General features: G+C 36.5%; 1 pseudogene; it reads left to right on the forward strand.

The window, feature by feature from the left end:
- The first annotated feature begins 221 nt into the window (after positions 1-221).
- LOC122194294 lies at positions 222-612 on the forward strand (annotated as a pseudogene).
- Positions 613-11,483: the final 10,871 nt, after the last annotated feature.

Consider the following 11,483-nt stretch of genomic DNA (forward strand, 5'->3'; position numbering starts at 1 on the left):
TATAAAAAATAAAAATATTATATAAAAAATAAATAAAATATAAAATATAAAATATAAAAATATAAATGTAAAATATAAAAACACTCGTATAAATACCAATTACAAATCTTGTTCAGATGAAATTCCAAACCGTCCTATTCATACTACTAATGACAAGGGATACTAAAGTCATACAGTGTGCTGTAGCCTCTGACCTCTCTGCCTAGCAATTGTCAGTGTGCATGGCTGGGACCATGATTGCAGTCAGGCTGACCTGACTACAGTGGTTGGGTTCGCAAGTCATTATGCACTGAGAGCCTTGAAGCAAAGTGGACCATTGAAGCAAGTGAAACAAGTGCTGCAGATCCTGCCCAAACTGGGCTTTAGTAGCTGTTACAGAGGTGGATTTGAACACAAAATGACAAAACAAGAAGTAGCCCTAATAGTAGGAGTGAGCCCTACAGCCACTAGAAGTAAAATTAGAGAAGCTTAGAAGGATGGATTATGGTTCTGAATCATCCAGATAAAGGAGGTTCTCTGTAAGTAGCAACCAAAATCAACAAAGCTAAACATTTACTGAAGATTATGCTGAAAAATGAATTGGAGATAAAATCAGAATTTTTGCTTGTATAAATGATTGTTTTTTATAAACAGCTTAAAGTAAGTATTTATGTCCATCACTGACTTGACACAAATGAGGCTTGAAAAATGAATAAGTAGAAATACTTCCCTCTATGCTTGGTACTCAGTCACTTCTGGGGAAAAGTGCGAGGAAGTGAAGCTTAAAGGCTTTTCAGATCTGTTCTTTAGTAAGTGGTAAGAGCTGCCAGTCAGAATTTTCAGTGTCAAAGAGTAGTAAGTCTTCCTGCATGTTACCAGATGTTCCTAATTTTTGTCAAATTAGTTACATTTAAATTTTATGCTGCTGTTCTCTCTTGTGCCACAGTTAGCATATTGAAAGAGTCTGAGGAGGGGTTAGAAAATAAACAGAAATTACTTAACATGAAGAAATAGACAAGTGTTCATTTCTGGTTAAAGAAAGTATAAGACACTGAACACACACAGTTGACCAATCTTGTGAAAAACAAGATTTGTTGACATTCTTAACTGTTACCGATGGATATGGATGTCTTAGATTTTCTAACAGCTTTTGACTTACCATTAAGAATTTTATAGCAATAAATTACAAACCTGTAGTTATTAAAAAAATAAAAATAGTGTTCAAGAAATGTTTAGAAGTTGTATTAAGGGACATGGTTTAGTAGGGAAATACTGGTGGTAGGTGGACAGTTGGGCTAGATGATAATAGAGGTCTTTTCCAATCTTGATGCTTCTATGATTCTATGATTCTAAAGCAAGCACAAGTTTGTGGACATGGAGCAGTCATACCCTTGGATCCTGTCTGGGTTTATGTGCTAACAAGACATGAGGGAATTATGAGGCTGTTGGCAGTTTCTGAGCAAGAAACATTCACAACAGCTGCTTGTAAGCAAAGAAATGGAATCAGGATCCAGGGAGATCTCCTATTTCCTGTAGATATAAAAGAACTAATTTACTATAATGTTATTTCAATTTTAAGGTGACACAACACCACTGAATAAATATCAATAGATCTTTTTTGTTGTAGTTGACAGACAGGGTTCCATGATGTTGTCTTTATCTATGTGGGATCAAGAATGTTTTATTTCTCCTTTACAGTTTATTTAAAGGTAATTAAAATTTATGTCAAAACTAGTTGAAACGTACCCAAGACATTCTGTTTAGCTAATGGATGATGCAATAGAGAGTAGTTTTTGACCCAGGAGTTAGTTTTCTGAAGTGGACTGTGCATTTCTTTAAGAAAATACAATAACAGTGAACGTGTTTCTCAAGAACACTGTCAGGCAGAATGCAGTATATGTATGCATAAGAGTGATGCCTCTTCTTGTTGCCTCCCTTGTTGACAAGTTCTTAAGCCAGGAGAGGCAGAACATTAGAACAACTTCTGTTTGTAAAGTCTTGATTGCCTAAATAATCTACCTGTTATTAATGTCAGATAAATGTTTGCACTATGCATTTACTTGTTTCTTCACATAGTTCACATGGTCAACTCATAGTTACATGATGGGCACAACAACTATGAAGGCAACTAAATTAATGACTCAGAAACACTCGAATGCCTGTGGCCTCTAAGTACAAGTTCAAAAAGTTCCCCAAGAGATGGTCAATATGTAATGTTATTGTCTTTGCCCATAGCAGCTACCACCTCCTTCAATGTGTGCTGAGACATACAACCATCGTTGCAATTATTTGTGCCCTTGTAAAAATCTGTTCAACTGCTGGCGTCCTGAATTTATCAAGTCTCAGAATCATTAGGATCACTAGCCTTCAGTGCCAAGCCCTGTTTTTTTAAACTTCTCCTGCTCCCTCTCCCACGTTGATGTCTTTTTATTTTTAAATTGCAGGGGAAGTTGCACTATTCTGGGATTCTATCCCTCTTGCAGAAAATGTTCCTTCTTCTGAGAGCTAATTGTAATGCATCACTTCAGAACTTGTTGCTTTTCAGAATTTACAGAATAGCAAATGTATATGGATTTAACATAATATGGCCTTGTAATGTGTAAGAATCAGTGTGTTACTATCAAAAAATATAAAATAATCTCCCAGTATTTACTGCAATCATGTTGAAAATTTTCCAAGTAGGGAGCTATGAATGGCTCCTGTTTACCTATTCTACAAATTACTGAAAACTACTTTCCATTTATAAATGAGAAAGAAAAAGAAGACAGTCAAAAAATTACACAACTAAAAAAGGCCTATTGTTTTGAATCGTAAAACTGCCAAAAAGGTAAATTGCAGGTCTGAAAATGAATTTATTAAAAGAAGATGGAAGACCTATTTTTTCAAACCATCCAATAGAGGCACTAAATCAAATTCCAAATCTTCAGTAGCAGATATTAGACGTCAAGCTTACAGCTCCCACATTTATCTCCCAATACTCACTCTGACTATAGCTTGGTTGATACAGGAAAGAAAAGGGTTGCTATAATTATGATGCAGAGACATTGTCTGTGTTCTTCCTCACACTATCTATATAGTTAGTCCTTGAAAACTCATCTGAGACTTAAAAATCTTCACTAGAGGAAAATAATATTCATTAAGGCAGAAGCTGATGATAATTTACAACTTGTTTTAGGAAATCAGAGCATTCTGTCTTTACTCTTCAAAAAAATCTTTAAAAAGATATTCTTTTTGAAAAAAAGATTTTGCAGTGATTTGTCATTCTGTCTCCTAACTCTTGTAAAATCCATCTGAAAATGTTTCCTTTTAAAACTCACTGCTCTCTTGTACGTCTGTGTACATTTCTGAAGAGTGATTTATAGGCCATATACTCTCTTACAAGTAAAAGAACTCAAAATGAAGAAGGATCACAGCAAAATACAAAGCCAACCTAAAAGGGTCAAGCTCAGATCTCAGATTTGGTAGATTCCTTCATGCAGTTTACAACTCGTTAGAATACAAGTGATTTCTCTTCAAAGAGGGAAATCTCTCAATTCAGGGGTCTGCATACATGATCGGAGAAGTAATTTTCTGAAATGACTCTGCAAAAATGAAACCTCCAACTATGGTGTTCTGGTAACTACAAAACAAACAAAGCAGAAGCGAACCAAGAAGGGTCATGCAAATGATAGCTTTCTAAATTAATCAACAGATGACATTTACTCTAATGTGCTATGAGTCGCTCCTGTACAGACTCTATAGACTCTTTAGCAGACTAACTTTGCAGAATGGCCAAGAGTTTTAATGTGAAGATGCCATTTGGAGAGAAGCAGGAAATTTCGAGTAACCTAATTCTGCTGTAGTATAAATAATTTATAAACAGATAATTATATCTGAAGATGCAACAAGTTTGTGAGTATCCTCAGTAGTTGTTCTAGGTATATACAATAATAATTAAATACAGATCTATCTTAGTTTTGTCTGGTCTTACTATTCTGTCTGATACTATTCTGTAAGGGTACATGTAGAATTACTCAGTTTTCAGATAGCAGACCCATGGAGATGCTCAGCAAAGGACAATGTGGATGAGTGGTTCAAGGGAGACTAAACAAATCGTTAGAAGAAACATCCATTGAGGATCACTGAAGGACACTCTCTTGTTCAGGAAATACGTCCAGATGAAAAATGTTGAAGGCTAGGGAAATTTTAAAGTGAGACAATGTTTATCGGTTCTTACTTTTCTCTTATTTTCTGGATTGAGTCAAAGATGGAGACAGCATACTGGCCTGGAGGACCTTCTGTTCCATTTTTCTCCTGGACTTTACCAACCCGGGATACTTTCCAGAATATACTTGCTCCAACACTCATGCTAGGTTTTGATTCACTTCAACTGTTGTTTCTAGTCATATAAACTACTAGCAACTGTTGATACATATTTTTCTTCCCAGCAACTTTTATGAAGAAAGCCACCTCCCAGAGTAATTACTGGATGGCATTTATGAAAGAATGTGTTTTCTCTTGAGGAATTTAGCATTTTTCTACTTGTGCTCTTATATTTCTTCACTGTCTTTCTTTTTTTTTCTTTTTCTTTCTTTTACTTTCTTTCTTTTTCTTTCTTTTTTTTTTAATTTTTAATTTGAATAAAGGAATAGAGATTGAAACAGATTGAAGGAGTGACTCTCCTTTAGGAGGCTATTAGACATCCTGTGTTGCAAAGAACAGCTGTGCTCTTTCTTCTCACTTTCCTCTGTGTCCACAGAACAGGTGAAACTGAAAACAGGAGAGAAGACAGAGTACTGCATTAGTGCTATCAGGAATCACTTACATTTTAGTAAGAGAATTGAGTTAGGTTGGTTCAGGATCGAGAGAATATCAGTTTCTGAGATGTGAGTGAAGCGTGTAAAAAAATAATAAATAAAATATAAAAGGCCGAGGGTGATCGACTTGACTATGGAGTTATAAGAAGAATATAGAAAGTTATTTAATGTCTTTAGAAAAATAGTTGGGAGCACTGTATGGTTCAGCTTATGATGATTTCTGACCAGAGTACAAAGCTGGACTGTGGTTTGCAACTATCATCAAATTTATTTATAGTTTTTGATATTTACTATGAACATAGCTGAAGCACATCTTCATTCATTTTTTAGACATTAGTTTATACTTTTTATTCAGTTTTAATCTGTTATTTCTTATGCTCTTAACATGCATGTCATTTTCCTTATTCTACATAGGTTGCTCTGAAAGTAATGCCTCCTTTTTATTTCCATGGAAACAACAACTGATACAGACAGAATATTATCACTATTTGATAGAGCAACTTTTCAGCTTCAAAACACTCTTTTTCAACATTCACCAGCATTAGCTGTGCATTTTCACCAGCAATGAACAAGAGCCTTCATGCTGTGTCATTAAAGTCTGCAACACTGGAGGTGACCAACCATTTCACACCTGCTATGACAACATCACCACTGGGAAAAAATTGTTGATACAGCCACACAGTCTATCTTTTGTTGTCCTGAAGTGATGGAAGCCAGAAGCCATCAAATCCAGACTATAGAGTGAATAGTGTGGGACAGTGCAGCCAAGATTAGCAATGTACTCCATGGTTTTCAAACTGGTATGGGGCCTGGAGTTATGGTGATGCAAGAGAAAGGTTGTCTTTTTCTCTGGACTGACTCTGGAAATTAGAACTTCAGATCAGCCAGTGTTGTGGTGTACTGGTCAGAGTTGATGGTTTGTCTGTGTTTCAGGAAATCCAGAAGGATCATCACTTTCCTACCTCAAAAGACCATGCACAATACTTTATTTGCTGAGGGCTGCATCTTTAACTTTTTATTCGATGGGGAATTAACCTGTTGACACTACATGGACTGCCATTTTGCTTCCAGATTGTAGTGTTGTCAGCACATCTCATCACCAGTAGTGATGTAATCCAGGAAACAATCACCTTCAGCCTTGTTTTCCTTCAATAGATTCCGACAGACTTGCATACATTGTTCCTGTGTGAGCAAGATAAGAGCAATCTCAGCGTATAGATGCTTGTTTCTTTATGGAGACTATAAAGGAAATCAGACTTAGATGTAAAAATCTACTTTAGGTCAGATGAATCCTGTGCAGAGTACCTGACACAGCAGAACAATGAAGGATATTTTACCCCTGATTTGCTACAGGACTTCCTCTGAGCAATATCTAATGCCTGGATTTTCTACAGTAGAAAAAGTAATCCTAATGTTTCACTGCCTAATTTTTTTTCCTAATATTCTTTAGTGTTTCTTTTATGTCCTCGCTATGAATATATATAATGTATCTGAATTTAATTCCTTCATACTCAATTAAAATATTAGTTAATCATTAGGAGATTTCAGCAAAATAATTCATTCACTTTTTCTAGTCTAAAGGCTTTTCTTGTGTGTTCTGAAAACAATGAGAGCTGAAGATAGGTATCATATGGAATATGGAATATTCCTTATAAACATTTCTAAATTGAAAACAGAGCAGCCTCTGGAGAGTTTGATTTTCTCAAAACAGGTAAAGTATTAAAAGTACAGTCCCACTCCTGTGTGATTAATTGTATCCCAAGTTGCATGAGACAAGCATTCTGAGCTTGCAAAAATATGAAAACCAGCGTTCAGCACAAATACACTCAAAAATATGTATGAAAAATAAATTGGCATCTCCCCAAATTTCACATGTTGGAGAGAGAAATGAAACTGTATACATTTACTTCCAAAAACTAAGATCATATATGAAACAACAAGATAGATGTGAACAATGCCTACTTGTTTCTTCTTGCATTTTATATGAGGTACTGCATTGCTATGTGACCTGAAGGAGTTATTGCAACACAGAAATAATGCCAACACAGCAAACTATGTCTAATTTCTTATGCAGGAACATAACACTCCTTAAAAGGTAATATCCATGCTAATTGCCATTGTTATATTTGACAAGTCACCCTGTCCCCACAGTCTCTAATCCTTTCATGTCAAAAAGCATAAGAGAGCTGGTTTAAGAAAAGAAATAGAAGACCATTTGACCTCTTAATTTAGTAGAAATATTGCTCACAAGGAAGAGCTGTATTACACTTTTGCTTCCAATAGCTCTGATTCTTGCCATTAAATAGTAAAAAGTTCCAGAAAGCAAATGGCATTCATTTTTCTCATGTTTTTCGATATACTGGAAATCTATTTTTTTGGGGTGCTTACATTGGTATCAGCAGAGAATTCATCTTTTCACAGTACCTGAAAAAATATCTAGGCAGAGGGTGTCTCTCAGCTATTTCCCTATGCTTTCACAGTTCTTCAGTCAAGGAAATCTGCCCCAAAATATAATAGTATATTTAGGATACCCTAAATTTTGATCTTGAACATGCTACTCATAGCCAGGAATCTGATCAAACTCTACATAAGCTATTTCATATTTTCTATGCCATCTATACGTCTCTTCACTCAAACACACTTTTCAAGAAAGGCTGAGGACTGGGAGCTGAAGCAAGTAGGTCAGCTTTGTGCCCTGTCAGCAAAATAAAGACTGGAAAAAAAGCCAAGAGTTCTGCCCTGACTATCTAATTGTGACCATGGCATTCTCTATCAGGAAGATACTCATAATTTCAGGTAATTAAATGACTAGAAAGTTCATTCTGTGCTTGGCAGCCAAAATTAAACATGTCAAATGAACAAAACCTGCTTAAGTGAGTGAAATACTGAAACTGTTATCGATTACAGTTAGTTAATTAGGTTTAGAGAATATTTTGATCAATGCTTTTGGCTCCTGAAAATGATGTTATAAATGCAAGCCCAACATCCTCTGATTATTTTCTTAATAGCTTTGCTGAGACTTGGTGAAAGGGTTAGTTTGTTTTTTCTTTTTTACCACAAGGACAAAGTTCTGCTGTGTTGATTTTAGTTATTTCTGCTTCTGAAAAAAAAATAAAATCTGTGAACAATTAGGAAAAAAAATCTTTATTTGGTATTCAATTTTCAGCAAACTTTTATATTTTACATCTTCAAGGATATACTCTCTTAAATTAATTTTTACAACACATTTCAGACAAACATATCTGACTTAACATGCTCTTTCCTTAATGAAAGAAAAGATTCTTCAGTTCTGTAGGTTCATGAAATAAAGCTCTTCAGACACTCAGTATGTACATTTACCAGATCTATATTTAAAATGGTAAATGCCACATTCATACACACAATCATCTACATGTATGAAATTATATATTGGCTAAAATCAGATTAATTCTTATTTCACACAGTATTCATTGTCTGTGTTCTTATATTTCATGGAAATAAAAAAAAAAACAAAAAGAATTTGGATTCTAAGCATACACTAAATTTCAGTTTTAATGAATACTGTGATGGAAATAAAAACATAAAAGAGATTGTCATAAATACACATTGTCATGTTTGCCTTTTATTATTTTTTTTTTCATTTTTGCATTATCTGGAGTCTTATAAATGAAACTTCACAGGAGAAAAAAATTGGGACATGGAATATTGTAGTAGCTATTAATAGCATAACTTCATAAAAAGCAGTTTTAAAGTATTTCTGTACTTGAATAGATGGTCCAGAGTTTACTGGAAATTTTTGGAGATTTAGTTTCTGATTATGGAGTGGGATGGCGAACAAAGAGAGTGAGCAGATTCTCAGTTTCCTTCTGGGTGCAACATGTGCTCCCCTGAACTCTTCGTGTGAGATGGCTTTTTATTACCATCCAGTAACAAAAAGTCTGATGGCTGCAACCTACTTTTTAAATTATTTGAAATAGTAGAAAATTTTTACACAGTATATGAAAGTAGCTAGAAAGATTCTTGTGTGTAGTAGCTATCCCCCACAACTGCAGAAGAGCTTAGGGAAAGTTTGAACCTTAATGTTTACATTTTCTTATCTGGACAACACTTGAACACATATTAAAACTAGGTTTCACTATTGTGTGTTTTCAACCCAAGGGGCTACCAAAACATGTAAGCCCATGACAGTTTTGGAAGAGAGTGCTTTTAAATACACCTGCCAGCTGATTTCACACCTTCGCAAAAGTGCTTTGTTGAAAGCATGATGAAGTTCAGATGAGATTCTTTGACACAATGATGGAGATCAGCTGAGCTTCCTGACATGGATGCTCATAGTGAAGAGATTTTTAAAAATCATCTCAGCTAAATGAAAATACAGTATGTCCCCTGCAGAGCTGCCAAGGTCAGTGGTAGTGCTGATAATTTGTTGTATAAAAGCCAGATGCCCTAGGCATAGTGCCTAAAGGCATTTTTAGTTCACATTGTTTAAACTGGTAATCAAACACCAAACTTCATTAGAGTAAGACTTTTAGCTTTTTTTTCTGCCTTGCTTTGGCGTATATATGAGTATAAATAAATTAAAAATAGGATAAGTGTTTTGGAAGTATCCTTTCCTGGCACAACACCCTGGTAAACTTTAAAGGAAACAGGAACGTCATGCAATCTGATTTTTTTTTCCAAAGATTTGACAATAGGATTTGCCCTTCCATGCAATGCTTTTTCATTAGGAGGTAGTTTCATTAAACCACTTGGAGTTAGTTGCTTTTGTTTTACAAAGAATTTGATTTCTAATTAATCCATCCCGTACACAGTTTGACCAATTAACCTGCAAATACAGGGAATTGTCTTCCCGTGTTTTATAGCATGACATGTCACAAAATCCAGCTGCAGCTGATTTTCTTTACTTGGTAAAATAGGAATGGGCACTTAACCTAGATTGGAAGCTCCTGGGTCTCATCTGCTGCAAGTGGTCATTCTTCATGATTGCTTTCAGAAGCTTTTTGACTGTGGGAGGTGAGTAGCCTACCTGAAAGATATTAAAGGATATCTTTCTTGTAATGACTATGAACATCCTTCCAATTTTTACACTAGAAAAAACTGTGACCAGTTTCTAAATATTTGTTACTCTGTCAGGGCTGTCCTTTAGTTTACATAGATCCTTTCTTGCCCTGGTGTTTCCTTATCTGTGTATTTATGGACCATAATTCAATACCCTTTTACCCTCTGTTTTTATTAGATTACACTAAACAAATTCAGTTTTTCTCCTCTTCTAGAACTCGTTATCCTCTGATCACCTCAAGAAGCTTTTTCTTTACCTATTCTTTGCTGATAGGTCTTAAACTTACAGCTCTCTAAAAGTGGTGCTGAAGATGCTTAAGTCCATTGGACAAGATGAGATCCAGGTTCTGAGGTAACTGGCAGATGAAATTGCTAACCCGATATCCGTTATATTTGAAAAGTCATGGCAGTCTGGTGAAGTTTCCACTGATTGGAAAAGGGGAAACTTAACTGCCGTTTTCAGGAAAGGAAAAAAAGAAGATCCAGGGAGCTACAGGCCTGTCAGTCTCATCTCTGTGCTTGGCAAGATAATGGAGCAGATCACCCTGAAGATCCTACCAAAACATATGAAAAATAAAGATGAGGTGATCGGTGATAATCAACACTGCTTTCACAAAAGGCAAATTATGCCTGACAAACTTGATGGCCTTTTATGTTGAAGTTACAATGGCAATGGATAAAGGAATAGTAACTGATGTTGTCTTCCTGGACATTTGCAAAGCATTTGACATTGTCACACATGACATCCTGGTTGCCAAATGGGAGAAAAATTTATTTGATGGATGGACCACTCTCTGGATAAGGAATTGTCTGGATGGTTGTACCCAGAGAGTGTTGTACAATGTCCAAGTGAAGAACGGTTTAACGAGTGGTGTTCCTCAGAGATGGGTCCTGGGACCAGTGTTATTTAACATCCTTGTAGGTGACATGGGCAGAGGGATTGAGTGCACCCTCAGCAAGTTTACAGATGACACCAAGCTGAGTGGTGCAGTTGACATGCTAGAGGGAAGGGATGCCACCCAGAGGGACCTAGATAGGCTTGTGAAGTGGGCCCATGCCAACCTCATCAAGTTCAACAAGGCCAAGAGCAAGGTCCTGCATCTGGGTCTGGGCAATCACAAGCAGAGATACAGGTTGGGTAGATAATGGCTTGAGAGCAGTCCTGAGGAAAAGGATTTGGGACTGTCAGTTGATGAAAGATCCAACATGAGCCAGCAAGGTGTGCTTGCAGCAAGAAGGCCAACCATATCCTGGGTTGCACCAAGAGAAGCATCACCAGCAGGTTAAGAGAGGTGATTCTGCCCCTCTACACTTGTAAGACCACACCTGGAGTACTGAGTCCAGTTCTGGAGCCCCCAGCACAAGAAAGACATCAAGCTGTTGGAGCAGGTCTGGAGGAGGGCCATGAAGATGATCAGAGGGCTGGAGCACTTCCCTCAAGAGGACAGGCTGAGAGAGCTGGGGCTCTTGAGCCTGGAGAAGAGAAGGCTTCAAGGGGACCTTATAGCAGCCTTCCTTAAAGGGACTGTACAGGAAAGCTGGGGAGGGAATTTTTATAAGAGCACATAGTGACAGAATGAGGGGAAATGGCTTTAAACTGGAAAAGGGTAGATTTAGACTGGATATTAGGAAGAAATTCTTTACAGTGAATGTGGTGAGACATTGGAACAG

Source organism: Lagopus leucura, unplaced genomic scaffold, assembly GCF_019238085.1.
Source record: "Lagopus leucura isolate 7727_CA_CO unplaced genomic scaffold, USGS_WTPT01 Super-Scaffold_73, whole genome shotgun sequence".
Classification (NCBI taxonomy): Eukaryota; Metazoa; Chordata; class Aves; order Galliformes; family Phasianidae; genus Lagopus; species Lagopus leucura.